Source organism: Orbicella faveolata, unplaced genomic scaffold, assembly GCF_042242905.1.
Source record: "Orbicella faveolata isolate gen_17 unplaced genomic scaffold, um_ofav_v1 contig_4, whole genome shotgun sequence".
NCBI classification, from domain to species: Eukaryota; Metazoa; Cnidaria; class Anthozoa; order Scleractinia; family Merulinidae; genus Orbicella; species Orbicella faveolata.
In genome coordinates, this window is record NW_028301569.1 from 9,904,164 (window position 1) to 9,922,686 (window position 18,523).

General features: G+C 37.6%; 1 protein-coding gene and 1 long non-coding RNA gene across 7 annotated transcripts in view; one reads left to right on the top strand and one right to left on the bottom strand.

Moving 5' to 3' along the window:
• Positions 1–17,253, bottom strand: part of LOC110046279 (A-type voltage-gated potassium channel KCND3-like) — a 32,201-nt gene extending 14,948 nt beyond the window's left edge. The window contains exons 1-2 of one of the 6 annotated variants that reach the window (XM_089276368.1): positions 17,011–17,253; positions 15,382–15,505 (exon numbers count right to left, since the gene is read on the bottom strand). The gene's annotated coding sequence lies outside the window, so the exon portion shown is untranslated. Of the gene's footprint in view, positions 1–1,111; positions 1,436–3,872; positions 3,941–10,425; positions 10,873–12,007; positions 12,282–15,381; positions 15,506–15,792 lie in introns of those variants that run through there. The other 5 variants (XM_089276367.1, XM_089276370.1, XM_089276369.1 and 2 more) reach the window with 5 other exon arrangements.
• Positions 4,583–5,837, top strand: LOC149101382 (uncharacterized). The gene is made up of 2 exons (XR_016203155.1): positions 4,583–4,649; positions 4,756–5,837. It is a non-coding gene; the product is annotated as an uncharacterized LOC149101382 (long non-coding RNA).
• Positions 17,254–18,523: the final 1,270 nt, after the last annotated feature.

Here is an 18,523-nt window from a genome sequence, read left to right on the forward strand (position 1 = left end):
GTAAAATTGTTACGAAAAAGATAAGAATCTTGTATTGTTAATAGCTATCAGACAGACAAAATAGAGAGCCAACCGAAAAAAGGGAATAAAAAACGTTTCATTGTTTCAGACGGAAAAGTTCGAAGGCCGTTTCGACAATACCGCTTTACCGCAGTCCTGTTGCTACATATTACTATTGAGAATCCCTAAGAACATTATTAGACTGTGCATTTTACATAAGTTACATATTCCTAGCATATTTTGACATCAGTGACGTTATGTTTTCGTGCATTTGGGAACGCTTCACCTCAGTCCTGTTGTTATATATTGTTACTGCAAATCTCTAAGAACATTAGACTTTGCATTTTACATGAGATATATACTACCATCATATTTTGTAATCAGAGCGCGTTTGAGTGGCGTTATATTTTTGTGCATTTGGGAACTGGTGTTGACAGCTTCTATTACAGTACATAAAAGCCCTGAAAATCCTTATTACTTGAAAGACTCGTTCCGATTTGTCAGATATTCACTGTCCTTATGTCAATGTGTGAACAACGTTTTTTTTTTATTATTATTCATACCTGAAGCATAATGCAATGAAGGGGGAAGCACAATTTAACCTGATACTCAAACTATTAAGTTCACAGGCTAACAACTAATATTTCAGAAATCCAGCAAAAGGCATGAACAAGGCTAACGACAAATACTTCGTAAATCCACTTAAAAGCCTGAACAGGAACTGCAATAAGTTCCTTCAAGTGTTCAACTACGCGATGTATAGATGAAAATTCATCGCCGTAAAAAGGTATGTTAGTTTGTGAGAAGTATATATCATCTTGCCATGAATCCCAGTTATAAAACTGTATTGCAGCGTTAACACAAGAAATTACTCGCAAACTCAAATGAACAATCCCGCATTTTGTCATTTCGATGCTTTTTCGTTTACAAATAAGACCACGAATTTAAAAGCACAATGACCTAATCTTCGCCAACCACTGCCACCTAATTTGCACGCCACTGAAAGGAGGAAAAATAAAAATATTCCTTACAAATTCAAAACGGTAGGCTGCAATAAAACCATTTTCAAGAATCGTATCAGAATAAACGGACTACTACAGAAGAATCTTACCTTTGGCTGACGCTTGCTTTGTTTTGTTTTCTGGTTTAACTGTGTGACACATAATATTTGCTATGCTTATTAGAAAATTTGAATAATTTGCATTTTCCAGGGCGCAACACTCGCCTGGTTCGACGTGAGCTCAATTGTAACAGCGTGGAGCCTTTGATCTTGATCCGCTATCGTACATTTGATAAAAAAATCCGGAAGGAAAATATAACCATTTCAAGCCCAATAAGGTCTCTGGAGCATTTTTTGTATACAAACGTCTATCGTAATCAACGCAATTTTGCGACCGTAATTTGGCCGTTGAAGTGCAAATCCATTGTGATTTCATTGGTCAATTATGCAATTAGCAATGGAAATACAACAGGTAGTCAACATACGTAAGAGACTGAACGAATAACAGCTTTCTTTCGATTATACTTACGGACTTACTTCAATAGTTGAGCCATTTTTCTTTTTGTGTCTACCATATTTTCTTTCTTAATGCATACGATATGTAAGGTTTTCCAACTGGTAAAGATGTGTAACGCCAAAAACGTACTAGAAATTTCTAAGCAAAAATTATGAAACATACGTGAGTGACATCATGCCTTTTTTGCGTAATGTCGTTTCGCCAAAAAATATTCAAGGTCTGTTGAAAACTCGATTGTATTTAAATAAAGTGTTTTGACATTTATATGAAAAGCTGGCAGGAAGGGAATTTTGATAAGCCGTGGTACATTCGAGCCAAACATAATGTCCTAGTTACGCTATAGTGTCTCTAAAATCCATTACATTCTGTTTTAAATTGCTCAAAAAATTATGAAACTTGGTATTTTCAGCAAGATGATGCATTAATCCTTTCTCCTTCATTTACAGGCTTTTAAAATGAAATTTTTCCCCTACTCTTTCATTTCATTTCATATTAATAAAATTCACAGTTTTTTTTTTTTTTTGAAAGGCTCCATCATTAGACATATTGCTGAAGGCGCGTTGCGTGTCATTTTTGGAGCCTTAGATAATAAGCTTTCTAGGCGAAAACGCGAGGCAGCAACCGCGAGGGCAAAATCATGTATGCAAATTTGGTCCTGTCATGATGCTTCAGGTTTGTACAAATACTATTTCAAAGAGCAAAACAAAATTTGTCACTCTTTTAGTTAAACTCTTAGATAAATAGGAAAACAGTCGACGACGAGGCGACTGTTATTAAGGTATCAGTATACCCTGAAATTTAACCTTTCTTTTCAAAACCAATGTTTTTCGCTTTTTCAGATAGATCTTATTATGATCTTTCATTTTAAAAAAATTTGTATGAAAAAAGATTGATTCTATGCACAGTGACAAACGAAAAACGTTTCTTTGCATTAATTATCTCTAACTGATAGGTCTAGATAGCAGCAGACATGTAAATATTTTAAGGAAAACGACCAATTTTTTAAGTTTGCAAGACATGTTTCGACAGAGCTTCTGTCATCTTCAGTTGAATGAATGATTACAAAGCAAGTTGAATAATAAGTAGGCAAAAATGCTAATTAAGACAAATAGTAACAACAAGAACGTGAAAAGGTGTAAGTTAAAAGGATAATTTTAGATTTACATGGTGTAATTGCTGATTGAGGGAAGGTAGTTCTTTTTGAATATGAATAGCCTCCTTTATCTTGAGTTGAAAGCTGGTAGTGGCGTGATCTAAAATATGAAAGCAGTCTATTGAACACAATGAGCGACAACGTTCAGAATTCTGAAGATGTTTGAAGATGTGAGAGGCCCTATCTTCAAGCAGTCTATTGAACACAATGAGCGACAACGTTCAGAATTCTGAAGATGTTTGAAGATGCGAGAGGCCCTATCTTCAAGATAGGTAACCTTTTTGGTGTGAAAGACCCTATCCCCGACGGGCTTCGTTCACGTGTGGTTTATAAGTTTACATGTGCGGGCTGTAATGCCTGTTATGTCGGCGAAACCTCCCGACATTTTTCCACACGCGTACGTGAGCACTTAGCCGTTGATAGGGCCTCTCACATCTTCAAACATCTTCAGAATTCTGAACGTTGTCGCTCATTGTGTTCAATAGACTGCTTTCATATTTTAGATCACGCCACTACCAGCTTTCAACTCAAGATAAAGGAGGCTATTCATATTCAAAAAGAACTACCTTCCCTCAATCAGCAATTACACCATGTAAATCTAAAATTATCCTTTTAACTTACACCTTTTCACGTTCTTGTTGTTACTATTTGTCTTAATTAGCATTTTTGCCTACTTATTATTCAACTTGCTTTGTAATCATTCATTCAACTGAAGATGACAGAAGCTCTGTCGAAACATGTCTTGCAAACTTAAAAAATTGGTCGTTTTCCTCTAACTGATAGCTGTCGACGGGTTGTCATTGTCAGGAGGAGTAAACTTGCATTAAAGGTTGCGTGACAGATTGCCGAGTATGAACGATTACCAAACGTTTGTGTTTGGCATAGTCTACGAGCTGGTCTGGGTGTTCTCCCTTTATAGATTGTTGATTTAAGCTTAAATATGTCGTCGAAGAAACGCAAAAGCTCGTGTCCATTTGCAAGTACGAAAAAAGCGCCACAGAGGAAAAAGTCGAAGGGGGGGGGGGGGGAATTTCAAAAACATTTGATCAGAATTGGGCTGATGCGTTAGCTGCTAGCGACAAAGGTTCCTGCTTCGAGCAGGAGAAGTTGCTTGCACTGGACGGGGAAGACGTTTGACATTTTGTAAGCTTTACTTTCTTGGCGCTTTCGCGTTTGAAGCGGTAACAGTAATTACATCTCACCTCGATCGGTATCTCGTGGGTTTCCTTCACGTTGTTTACGAGTGGGCTTTTTCGTTGTGTGCGTCTAAGCTAAGGCGTTTCAAAAACAAAAGCGAAAAACATTTCCTTTCTAATCTGGGCGTACGAGCGGTAGAATTCAGATCTTGCCAAGGATATTTCCCGCTGGAGGCAACATTTGAGACTCCTTTGTTATTGATACGAGCTCTACTGTTAAGGTAAAATGAGCCTTCACTTGGTCGATGGACGCGTCATTATATTCACACGTTTTGTGTAATTATCTCACTACACCGGAAGAACGTCCCAGAGTATATTTTCCATCGTATCTTGAGACGAAAATTTCAGTGAGTGAGGCGCACATTTTGAGTTCGCTTCCGGCGAGTTTTCAACGTTTTTCGCCGAAATTTGGAGAGAATGTTGTCCGGTAATCAGGCAAAAAAAGCACATGTCGGGGAATTTTTTATTTTTTTGCTTCTTCAAAGTTATGACTATTTTAGTGAAGAGAATACATGTTTTATCAAAAACTCAAAGTTAAACTGCGTGTCAAAAACAAACCAGACAAGTAATCAAATTTCCTGACACGGTTTTTGTGGGGGCTTCAGCCTCCACTATGCTACCGTCGGCGGAATTTATTTGTCTACGTGTCGCGTATCGCGAAGTCTTCTGGGAGGAATTGAGTAGGTTTATGTGACGTGAGCGTTCGATACACGGCGGCCATTGTTGTTTTGAGTACATGTAATATTTTTCCACAGCTGTCGCGAGTTGGTTACAGTTTCCAAGGTAAATTATTTTCCATTTCTAAATTGCTTTGCCTCGTTTTTGTTACATATTATCTTTCTTTCCGCACTGCCCTCGAGAACTGTGTACTCTTTGTTATTTCACTTAGATCTTCGTGAGAAAATTTCTTCGGGGATACAAGATTTCGTTTGCTCACGAAAGCCATCAACTTATCCAGGCTCGGCTCGTGTTCAATGTGGATTGTACGGGAGAAGTATTCGCTTTCCCAGGCACTCACCTTCTTTACACAAACGAGTGTCAATTATTGGACTCTACTGTTATCACTTAAACCGTATACATGTACTTGTACTGTGCTGCAGTCATTTTGAGCAGCTGTGAATGCAGTCAAACTGCTGAACTTACATGCACTGGAGTTGTTTGTTAACTACATGACAATATTAACTGCGAGTATGGGGACATCAATTGAACAATACCGGTCGAGGAAGCGAAGGATGCCTTATCATATGTTCAACGGGGATGGATTCTTACCACGTCTCAGCTAAATGTGTTTTACTTGACAACATTGAAATTCTAGACATGTACAAAAATGATGGGCTACATTTTGTCTACATCCCATTGCTTGTAAGGGGAAGTAAATGATGTGGAGAACAATCCAGGCCCTGCAGGAATCGACACCATTGTCAAGGTGTCTATTTGGGACCAACTGTTGAATTCTCAGTTGCTGACTTTATTACGTAACTGGCTTAGATATCGCAGCAAACCTTCTTGACAGTCCATGTACAAGTTTATGATATTTGTAAACAGTCCTCAATAAAATTAATAACAACTCACCTATGTTGATACCTAATAACAATATTGTTGTCTCCAAGCGCTGAATAATGAGGCTACTTCGTGAATAAAACGGCCGACCGAACTTTAATGTTTGCTAATCTAAACTTAAGTTATGCAATTCCAATAATCCAAACATACATGCAACTTGATTATTTAAGGTTCCGCTCTGGGACATGTGTTACGTAATATATCTTACGTAACCATTACACCTAATAAAGTTTCCTATTGTGTAAACCTAATTCATTAACACTATAACAGATATTACTTTATTTATTTAAATTTATACCTTTATCTTTCTGGTGATGGCCTATTCACTTGCAGTACTTTAACTCCCGAATACTGACTCTTAAAACTAGCACTCCAACTGAATGGAATAAAAGTAAATCTAAGCCCACACAAGTACGCTTTGCGGACCTATTTTTTTTTTTTTTGAGAAAGGTGTCAAGAAGACATAGCGATGTTGATCGGGTCCTCCCGCTCAAATCCGACCGGAAATTAACTTGATTAGTGAACCTCTTTACTTTGAAAATTAGAGCGCAATATTCGGAAAATCTTACCTTTTTTATTTTAATAAATATACCTTCGTAAACTACAATTCTGAAGCTTTCCGAAAATGTATACTTTACTGGGGTTTGCGTGAAACGTTCGACCGTAAAGCGGTGGAAACGAGTGATGGTCATTTGGGGTATACTGATACCTTAATAGAGGTCTGTAGCCTTCCTGCAAAAGGGAGTTATACCTTTCTTAAATTAGAAAAAAAACAAAGCTCCAAATACAAATAATACGTAATCTTATTTTTAACAAAGCGTGTTTTTGACCTTGGGTTGCTTGTGCAGGAAACACGTTGGAATTGTTTGTTCGCTGAATAAAAAAGACCTTAATTTCTCTGATAGATAACCGTTCGATACTTGTAATGTTGTCAGTCTGTACAACTACAAGATTAACCATACTGTAAGGGTGTTTCGTTTTTCTTTCATTTCAACACGACTATCCATACTTCGCGTTAACTGCCAACTGTCATGTTACGATCTAAGACTCGATCAAGACCATCCATGAACATATTATTTATGACATCTGTTTGCCAAACTGACTGCAGGTGGCATGCTTGTGAATGACGTTATCAAAAAAAAATTCAAATCAAGCTCGCACCCAGGGCTGACGTTTAACTTAAAACGCGGGGATCTGGAAACGTAGCAAACGGACATTCTTCCATGAAGTACAAAACAATTTGCTTTTTTGCTTGATGTACTTTTCTTGCTTGATGGACTGAACTCTCAAGCCACAATCGGTGACAAAAATTGCTGAGGCGGTTCCAACATTTCGCATTGTCAAATAACAAATTTGGAAGTCATGATTACTATCGGTTTTATGTGGTGCTCCAGTCCTCCCCCAGTCCCCCTTTCAATGTTGTAGTTTTCACCAGGGTCTGAGTTCTGCATACCAACATCGATTGGGAGGGGGGGCAAGCTGGGCATGCACGATAGCAACAGAAACAATAGAAAAGGATTCTGAAAAAGCGACATGGCTTTAGTTAACACTTGTGTCGCCGATTGCAGTAAACCAGTGAAATTCGGTTAAACTGCAGATGATGTGTGACCCGATACGTTTATGACTTGAAGAATACATCGCTAAATGAGGCGAAAAGATTTTGTCGCGTACAAACTAGTGTTCGTCATTCGAATCAAGAAAAAACCGTAAGAAACCGATCTGAAACGAAACCACCAAATAAACACTCGCAATGGCTAAGCAACTATATCTTATAATAAATTATTGGCTTCAAAATGGAGGAAATCTGAAAATACTGGGATGAAAAATCTCAAAAAAAAGTAAATTTGGCCAAAACGAAGAAAGGAAGATGAAGATTGAGGAAGATTATGAACGATTACGAACGATGAACTTTAAGAGGGAATCCACTAGAAGTTCGAGTAACAAGTAGACAAAAACTTTGTACCGACATTACTTACATTGTGTTGCAAAATGCTGTGCGACTGTTTTAAAAACAAATCATTTCTAACAACACCAGATGTCGAAAACATCTTTTTAAGTTCACCTGAAACACTTAAAAGTACTGGTGAAATGAAACTGATGACGACCTTCTACTTGTGTTTGCACAATCTCTAAACTTTGAAATTAATTTCCTCGAGTTCCCATGGGAAATTGTTTTTGGTGTTATTTCAGGCAACTATTTATATCTGTACGTAGCTCTTACAAAGTGCAAAAAGACTGTAATATACTTAAAATTATTCTGGGACAAGGTTTTTGAACTCAAAAACCGAAATTGCTCGATTTCCTTTCGGATTTCGTCTTAAATTTAAATTCAAGGTGTCTTCAAGATGCGCCCCAGGTGATGAAGCTCCGGACCAAAATAAGTAAGTAAACCAGGAATACGCTTCAACTGCCACAAGAAAAAAATTTTAGCTCAGTCACGCACAAATGTGAAATGGCGAAAATTTTAGCTGACAAGCTGAATAAAGGACTGAAACATTACTTTAAAATGGGAAAAAGCCAAAATTTACCTGAGTGCTAAGAAACAACCAAAAGTTTAACTTACGTCTCAAGTATCGTTCAGTTTTGCCTTGCAACTGAGGGATGGCCAACATGTAGACTGCAAAACAGTCGTTTTCGGACGTTTTCGGAAGGCGCGATCCTCGCGTGTGAAGCGCGCGTGCCTCACACGTGTGAGCGTCTCTCCCCATTCTCTCTCGCCGTTTTTACACTCGCTGCAGACCATCCGTTCGAATATTGACCGTCGCTCGCGTTCGCAAAAAATACGACTGTTTTGCAGTCTAGCCAACATGCTGATCGAAAAGTGCCGGAGAAACTGCTCTACATATCATGTTAACTGAAACTGGCACAGTTGTGACCTAAAACTGCCAAAAGTTTTCACCGACTACTGCCAATTGACAAACATGTTTTCGTTCCTAACAAATACCTAACGTTTTCGCTGGCGCATGGTAAGAATGTTAATACTAAAAGACTAATACTTGTCTTAATCTTGATATCCGCGATGTCAACTCCCGGAACATTCTGCCATAAACTTCCTCCGACTATGACAACTGGGTGCCTCGGGGCATTGGGTTAAGCTTAGAAAACGTGGTTCATCGCTGAAGGTTCCACTTACTCTCGTGTTTTCCATGACATAATTCTTCGCGTCTCTTGTGTGAGACCATAGGTAACGTCCCGTAACGGACAGGAAATTCTACTCTGAGTGCAGACTGTGCCCACGAGTTTTTTTCTCTCTCTCTCTCTCTCTCTCTCTCTCTCTTTTTTTCTTTTTTTTTTTTTTTTTCTTTCAGAGTTGTGTTTTCAACCTAAATTAACCTCATTACAAGTTCTAGTGTACTTCTCTATTGTTTTCCCTCGGACTAGACAATTCAACAGACCAGGGCAACATTAGTGTCTCGAGGGAAATTTCCCATCAAATACAGCTTCTTTCAGCTTTCAAAATCAAATATTAACGAGGTAGTTCAGTTCGGTTGCGGTTTCGAATGTCTCTGATACACAAGAAGTGTTTTCGGCTGCAGATTCAACTCCTTAAATCGAGTACAAACCGCACGTGTTTGGAGCACAAAATTAAACTTTGCGTTCATTTTGGGGATGAAAATATACATATAAACCACCCTAGCTATATTACCGCTTAACTTACCAGGTATAACGGTAATTTTAATCAATATGTAAGCAAAATTCTACTTCGGAACAAGATGTATTCTTCTCAGTCTGATTCAGTGCGATGTAATAATTGGACTATGTTCGTCATATCACCGACACAGAGAGAGACAGTATTCTGTATATATAGTTAGACTCGTCGCAGCTGCTGTGAAGATTTACATAACTGCTATTAACATCGACCTGTTTTGGTGTTTGTTAATTTGTTTCCTTGCTGTAACTATCAAAGTCCTTCTTTTCTTTTGTAGCTTTTTGCATACAAGTTTCTTTTGGTTTTAATTGGCATTCACGTCTTTTCTCTAGACAGAACATTTCTTTGCAATGTTGTCGTGAAAATTAAAACGTTCACTACATCATTAATAATTTGACACAACAACTATTGCTCAAGAAATGTTTTCGTTCGACTTGTGTTTTGACATACTCTGTATTACATTACACAAGCGTAACAATGACGTCCACTATAACAAAACATTTCAATCCTTTTGATTACAGTACAACGTTGCATACATTTTCGTCAAAGCAATCACTTTATTTCAGACCCCCCAACTGTTAAAACAGTCTTCAACTAGCAAGACCGCGTTGCAGGTGGAGGTATTTCGCCTAAGGGGACCTCTGAAGATCTCAAAAGTGAACGAAACGCTTCAAAAGAATATGCTGTATGATAAAACGGCGTCTGACTTAACCGCCTGCTGTTACGCTCTGTTTTGTCACAAGTTCGGTACAGTAAATACATCTTATTTAAACACCGTTTCAGTCATTTCCTGGCATACATTTCTCATGCAATGAAGTATTGGCGCCAAGGCTTTTGTACTAAACAAAACAAATTTTCCTCGTTATGGATTTGAAGTGATCGTTTGAAAAGTTCAAAATTCGCCACGTAAAAGCATAGAGTCGAGTCTCGGTTTCCAGCCCGTGTGATAACAGCCGTATTTTCCCAAGAATACCGACAATTATCTTCACATGGAATTGAACATGCCAATTTTCATCGTTATCGTAAGGCATTCCTTTCCTATCTCTACTGCAATCTTATTATTTTATTCATTTCCCGATACCAGGAAATTAAAACATTATTTCAAACAGGAACATTTCGCATTTCGTCGACATTCTGCCGGTTTTCCATTCCGCTTACAGTGATATTGTAACCGACATTCGGTTTCCACTGGAAGAAATTACAAGTTGCCAAATGTCTCTGAGCATATTTTCAAATGACTGACACGTTCAACACCGATGCTTAATTCATATAACTGAGAAAAATTATCATCTTTTAAGCCGGCGAAAAACCTGATGTCTAACAGAATCGAAAACCCACAAAACACACTACCTTCTAGAGGGCTTTTCTTCCTCCCACAGGTGACATCGTCAAAATAGGCACAAAGTTTAAAATAGCGCTGTCTAGAACACCATCACTTTAAGTTATTTACCGTAGTTAAGGAAGGCGACATTTAGACTTGTCAAAGCCTACGTCCGCTGATAAAACTTTCATTAACCCCTATATCATTCAGTCTGCGTGAATGTTCCACTCGGAATATACTTTTTTCTTGTATTAAATATCCCGTGCTGATATTACTTATTAAAAACCCAGAAATTAAATTCAATGCACGCTACTGTGGCTGGTCAATAATCTTGCCGGAGGTAGGAAATTATTGCGAAATTATAATCAAGGATTCGCTGAATGCACGGCAATCCATGCAGATATGGCATATGAATAACAAGGGAACGATCGAGTTATAGACCGCAAAATATATCATTATTATGATATTTAAGGCGATAAGTTAAACAGGATCATCCTGCTTTATTATTTCTTTTTTTGCTTGAAATATCGGCCCAAAAGTGACTTCTTATCTTATCGGCCTCTATTATCATGCAAAATATCGCTGTTGTGAAGACCGGTTATTAAAATACTGGTTAATATTGACTGATGTAAACCGACAAGATGTCAGTAAATATTACACTATTTTTGCGAAGATTGTACATCATTTGGGTGAAATTATTGGCTCATTTTAGATTTTGTTCGATATTGTTGCTGAATAGCCATTTAAAAACAATTCACAATATTTTTTTTATTAGATTGACTCAAAGTTAGGCACTGGTTTTGTCTTATTCCTACTCATAGCAGACACAAACTGACAAATAGTTAAATATAGTTAATTAAAAATTCTTCAATTTCTTCGTTACTTGACCAATATTCCGAAGATACCGATATATTTCAGTCATTAATAATAAAACGCAAACGATGCGCGCATTTTAGTAGCACTGATAAAAATTCACGCCTTGATTTAAATGCGGTTGTTTTTCATTTTGTTCACATTTTTTGTACAGAAAATTAAAATGCAGTACTCGACTTCGAACAGCTTGAGTATCTATGCTCAGCTTAATTTTAAAGACAAATGAAAATTGAAATTAAATTCATCGTATGTATTCCATATGTAATCATACTGGTTTGTTTTTTACCACACCATCACTGAAGGAGGTGGAGTTGTGGAAGTAATCCTACATGCTTATGGCCAGGGATTTATAAAGAACTAAATAGTTATTTCACTCTTAAGCGAGATCAATGGAAATTAGCCATGAAATGATCTCGCCTGGATTTTCAGGTACAGCCTGAATCAGCGCGTGTTAAGCCAGCGAGATTATATTTCAACAAAGGCTGTCATAAAACTTAGTAAATGTAAAACTTCCGACTCTTCTATGTTTCTAAAGGTACGTTGCAAAATATTATCTATATAGGTGAACATGTAAGTTAATTTTTACATAATGATTTAAAACATTTGGTTTTATACTTTCAAAATATTAACTAAGTCATTTTTGTCTATGACATTAAAACATGTTTATAACTAACACAAATAACAAAGAATCTATATTAAGTAAAACAAACGAGAGCCCATTTTAGATAAAACACTTACATGTACTTAACAACATCATTTGAACGCCCACTCCACGGAAAAAGTTCGTCGTCAACTTACAGCTGACTCCTTGACCTAGTACTTTTCAACTGAAACGTGCCGCTTACTTACCCCAGGGGTAATCTCAACGCCTTCAGGCTGCTCAACCAGCGGTTGTACGTCGCTGACCATTACAGTGGTCCAACGCCGCGCAGAAATTCTATCACACTTCCTTTTTTCGCAGACGCGAGCTTGAAAGCCAAATCTGAGTTTGAAGCGAAAACATGCCGGACGATTGTAAGTCGTTAAAAAAAGAGCTGTGCCAAGCCTCATTACCAGTCGATAAACTTGGTGCATAACAATTATTTCATTCTCTACGCATATACGGCATACAAAGTTTAGTTTCTCATGAATTCTGACACGGAAGTGGAAGCTTTTCGCAGCAGTTTCTGCCGGAACAGTAGAGGTGCGGTGGCCTCATGGTTAGTGCGCTCTTATCCGGATTGAGTGGTCCGGGTTCGAGCCCTGGCCAGGGACATTTTGTTGTGTTCTTGGGCAAGCCAATTTACTCTCACGGTGTCTCTCTCCACCCAGGTGTATAAATGGGTACCGGCAAATTTAATACAGGGGGTAACCCTGCGATGTACTGGCATCCCATCCACGGGGTAGTACAAATGCCCTTAGTCGCTTCTGTTACAGAAAACGGAATAAGCTCCGGCCTGATGGGCCACTTGCCTCGCATGCAGACTTAACCTTTTACCTTTTTGCGGAAGTGCGCGCATCTAGTGGTTTGATCGCTCGGGAGATTCACTGGGATAGTTTGTAGCTCAAGACAACTTAGGAAATGTTTGTTTCTACCTCATAGACTAGATCAAGTCAGACTAAACTTTATCCTTTTTGTTTTGAGATTATGACCGGGTTATGGGTTTCGGATGTAATGTAACCTGTTCCAGGCTCTCGTTTTGTGGAGGCAAGGGAAGGGGAACGAGGCGCGTGCGAGGACGAGGGGGATCTGGGGAAGAACGCTCCAAGTCGCTCGCCTGTTTTTCACTCGTTCTGGAACAGGCCAGATATATTGAGGATTGCTCGTCATAAATAACCCTGGGAAAGACTTCTACTAATTAAAATGTCGACTGAGATAACCTAAGCATTGGTCTTCAGGTATACTGCTAAACGCACGCTATCATCAATATGATTTAAACTCTTCACTAGGAAAGACATCTTCAATTTATGTCAATTGACTAAAAAATTTGAATGAAGTCCAGTCATTTTTGCACATGCTGATCCCACTCCTTATTCTCTTTAGGTCTGGAAGCTAGTGAAAACATTTTTCACTGAATCTGAGATCACTTTATTTGTGTGTGGATCTACTTTTGTTGGCTCCCCGTGGTTTCTTTTTTGCCAATAGGGGACAAAACGAGCCATTTATTAGATGTTTGTCAAATTAGCTATCAGTGGTACATTTTGACCAAACTCCTGAGAAATTATTACAATTCGGTTTTCTCACTTGAGTATTTTTTAAAAGAACAAAATATTCAAAGATATAATTCAGAGTGTGAGTTATGAGGTCTGGTCATTGGGACATGGGTTAAACTGGGAAAGACCTCTTGTTAAGGACACATAAACCCAGGCTCCCCAGTCAGCAGCAGTAGTGACAGCAAAATGATTCTTATACATGCAGCACTTGACTAATAATAAATTGTTAGTTTGTGAGCTTTTTCACCATGAATTAGTCTTCTCAATCCTCTTTTAAGGTAAGGAAGACAAATAAGTACAATTTTCTAGAATTTGCCTGTCACTGACAAAATTTGAAAATTCTGGCTAATTTTGCGGAATTGATACTGCTTGTCACAGCATATAAGTTGCCACTATTACAAGCAGGAGTGGCAAAAGTTAGTTTCTAGATGGTCTACAGTGCAGTTTTACACTGTCTCATTAGAGTGAAATGTTTCATATTTATAAGAAAAACTGGCAATTAAAGCAGATGCAGTCACACTAATCCCTTCAATTATTCTGCAGCTGGCTAGCCACAACTTACAATGTATGTGTAGCTATTTGTGATGGTATGTGTTTCACTTCCTATTAGCTTTAATGAGCTGTCAACACACTCATTTTTTCCCCGCTTAATTTCAACTGGATGGTTAGGTCAGACTTCCCCCTCTCACCCCACCCCACCCAGTGTGCATGTATGCTTTTTCTTTTTTCAACCATGTCCCAGTGATCACAAATGGAAGAGAAAACTTTTCACATATGGAAATGAAAACTTCCAATAAGTCAGTAGTATAATTCATTACTAACAATGGATCATTTTGCCTTTGGCTTAAAACTAATGCCCTGCACTAATATCCAGAAATAAACTTGCATTAACCCCTAACTCCCTTACTGTCAACTTTAAATTACGTAGGAAACACGTGATACATGTATGTTGATGGCCCTTATCATAAAGTTGTAAATAGGCAAAAATTACTTTCTAAAGAAATGGTTGCACAGCATGGGAGAGCAACTGAAACACTGACTTAGGGGGTACTTATCAAACCACAGCTGTTAAAGGTAAATCAACTGCCACCATAGTCTTGACTTTTTGAAGCTGACAGTTAATGCTCTCATGTTGGTGCTTTACCCTACCAAATACAAGTTTGGAGAGATTTAAAACCAAAAGAAGTTAATTTCTCTTGCTAATTGCGCTCATTAAGGACAAATACCAGACAAATTTCGACTGAACCAGGTCGCACTTTATCCTTTCTCTAAAAGTCATGCATACTTAAAAGATTTTTTCACGATACCTCTGAAGTCCTGCATGTCTTTTTTGGCAGGAAGAGGTGATTGCCTGTTGATTGCATTTTTTAGAACCTGATCATCAGAGACATACTGATAAATTTGTGATAAACAAATAAAAGTGGCTTTTTGATTTGATTTTGTATTGGAAATGGCAACTGCACCCTTGTACCTGTTTTCAAATGCTTCACAATTAAAGAATTTTTGCAGTGAACATAATTTATAATTAATATCTTAACAAAATTTACATTTCATGCAATATTTTTCCCAATATTAATTTCTGTAGACTGGAGTGATTTTATCACAAATCTTTTGCACCACAGAATTGCTCTGCTATCTATATCTTTAAAAATCACAATACAGTCGAACCTCGATTATCCGGACTATTCTCTATCATCAAGATCTGTCAGAATTATTTTTGCAACAACATAATTATAGTAGTAATGTAGTAAAATAAATGTAGTAAGCTTTACATGTTGTGTAATACTGGATTCGTGATGAATTAAGTTTTAAATGCTCAATAACACGACAAAAACAGTACAGATTCCGCCTATAAACCCTAACAGATCACACAATGACTTGGTTCATGCGACCGACATAAACAAATGCATTCTACATACCATTAACGGTTAACAGTTCCTGATCCAAGCCAGCTTGCCGTATACCAAAATTTCGATGCTTGATTACTTGAAAATGTTCTCGGTTGCTTTGCATTGATACCTTAACCTTAAACTTAGACAGATCCTGAAAAAATACCAAACGGAATATTTTGTTAGTCGTATTGCGTGAATTAATCTCAGAATAGACAACTCTCAGTCAATCTTTTTGTTTATCCGGCGCAAAAGTTGATAAACCCGCAGACGTGACCTGCACGTGGGCATCTCGCCAACCGCCATCTTTGCCAAATGTATAGCCAAGTTTAACCTCACACCATTCCCCTCTGGCTTTATCAATTCAGTGCTGAATGTTTCAAGATGAAATCCTTAATTCTTCTTTACGTTTAACGCTTGTCGTTCAGTTCAATAGCTTACCTGGTCAACTGGGGCGGTCAGCTGGTATTTTAGCTTGATCTGGCTCATTTTTCGTGTTACATTACACCACCTACTTTCTGTTCAGTCATAAACCACTTGTCAAATCTTTGACAAGCTGCTGGGGGCAAATATGACACACCGCAGGCACACGCAACGAACATGTATTTTTATTAATTTCGCTTCACTTCAGAGAGCTGTTTAAATAGGAAATCAAGATGAGAAAAGCTTTAATTCGATTTTTGCAAGAATTATTTTCCATTTTCGTAAATCCTGAACGGATTTTTACTGCCAATTTTTATCTCCCGGTGACGAAAAAATAACACGAAATTAGAAGAAATTGAGCCGTAAGATTTAACGAAGTAAGAGAAAATGCGGAATTACATATCGACTAGAAGGAGAGAATATTTTTAGATATATAGAAATGTTCGCTCATGACCTGCAGGTAAATGTATGCTATAGTATCATTGAGAACACCTTTCGAAGAATCGTGACGCGCGTGTTTCGTGTGTGACACCTTACGAATTGGCGAGAACTCCTGCAAGAGGGCTTGGTCATCAGGTTAGCAAGAAAGCTTTAAGCTTATCCATGAAATTCATTTGCGATTTCGTAGGTAACTGAACGTCTGGAAGAGACAAGCATGAAGAACCCGTTTCGCAAATTAAGCTATACTTGTGTTTCGTGAGTGACACCTTGCGTTTTAGTGACAATGGACCGCCATTCATCAGGTTAACAAGAAAGCTAAAAGCTAATCCGTGAAATTCATTTGCGATGTCGTAGGTAGAAAAAGGGCTGAGGCAAATTTCGACCGGATGACTAGCGAATGATGCCTGAAACAGTATCCGGTATTTCGTGTTGATACGACTCATTATTCATGGCTAAATGATTACTTTCAGTGCAATGAATAGTCAAACGACACGATATTATTATTTAGAAAACATCAGAAATACACAAAATCATGACCTGTGTAAGCTTTCACTGTACAGATAAGAGGTTGTTTACTTCAATTTTTAGCCGCAGACGTAACAAGACATTGAGTAGCCAGCTGATAAAAGTGAATTTTGAATATAAGAATTTCAGGAAGGAAAAAGATGCAATTAGCCAGAACCAAAGAGAAGCTAGAAGCGATCAATATAGCACAGGTCAAAATATCGAATAAAACAGCCGCATGAAAACTAATATTTTACGTGAAAATGCAATATTTCGATTTGTTTTTCTTACCTGTAGTAAATCTTTTTTCTCGAAATGTTTTACAATGTGCTCGTAAAGGAGCTGCCAAGGAGAGCTCTTGAAGAGTGCTTTAATTTCTAAATCTAATAAATCACTGAAGAAGCAATATTCCAAATTTCCATATTACCCCGGCGATTTTGCTTATTAAAAGCTACTTTCATTAGCCAAAATGTGTTAATAGCTCATTTGATATCAAAAATGACTGACGTGTGCAAGCATTGCTTATTTTTACCATTTATCCAGGTTACCTAGCAACGACAGTGGGACATTTATTCTTAGTAACACGTTTTACACATGCTATGTTCTACTTTTTTTTTTTTTTTTTTTTTTTTTTCAAGCCGTAAATGGTACGGAGCCAAATTTACCGCTGGGCGAAGTTGTTGGTTCAATTCAGATAAGCCTTAAAAGTATTCAAAACGGCTACTAATTAACTGATTCAGATTTTTTATAATATTTTAGAATAATTTTTTTGCTAGTTTTGGTCTGAAGTGTTGCTGTTTTTGAATCTGTTTGACCAAAATAGAACATATTATTCATTTTCCTTTCTTGTAGTTACCTTAGTTATCTATATCCACAATGTCCAAAGTAAGGAACCACCTCAGGGATATTAAACTGTGTGAAGAGAATCACCTATTTCAGTCAATGGTAAAAGTCGAACTGTATCCAATTCCATGATTTTCGAGAGTATAGATCAGTCAACTGACACCAGTCCATGCATTTACATAATTTTTCTTTTTCTTCTTTATCGACTACGCCTTTTTCATTAATGTCTCAGACTACACAAATATTCTCAAGTAGGGAAAGGGTTAAGCAAAGGGTAAGTACTTTTACAAACACACCTAAGAACTAACCTTAAAATGCCAAGGAGAACGACGTTTGTAGTATACCCTTATTGCTAGCCTCTAACCTTCAAGATATTTAGCCACTCACACAGTTTGCGTCTAAAGTAAGAGCACAATATCTCGCAGGCGAAGCATAAATTTTTTAAATCATTTATTAGATTTACCCAGCTGCCTCGTTTGCTTGTTGACGAAAAAAGCACGTTCTTAAGATTAACGGCTAATTTACCCATTAATCAGCTAATCCTTCACCTCAATGTGTTTTGTCTCGAATTTTAGTTTCACAACTAACGAACATTTGCAATGAATCGAAAATATACTATTCTCAAAACGATTCCGAAACAGTAAAGCAATATATGTTAACTCTTATAGTTTCTCTATTTTCCTAAAACTCTCTCTTTCCTTTTCGTGCAATTAATTATTCTTTTTCTAAACGTCAGCGTTTGGTTAATAAATGAACTTTACCTAGCGTGGGAAGTTCCATCATTATTTCTAACTACTCATAGCAAATCATAGTCCCACTAGCAAGCAATCTTCTAATAACGCGCGCAATTTGTCGCATGCCTTATATATCAGCTTTCAGATATCTCGTCATTTCAATTGAAGATTTTAATTTTTTGACCTCGATTCCATACGCGAAGTGTTAAAATGTATGATGAACATGT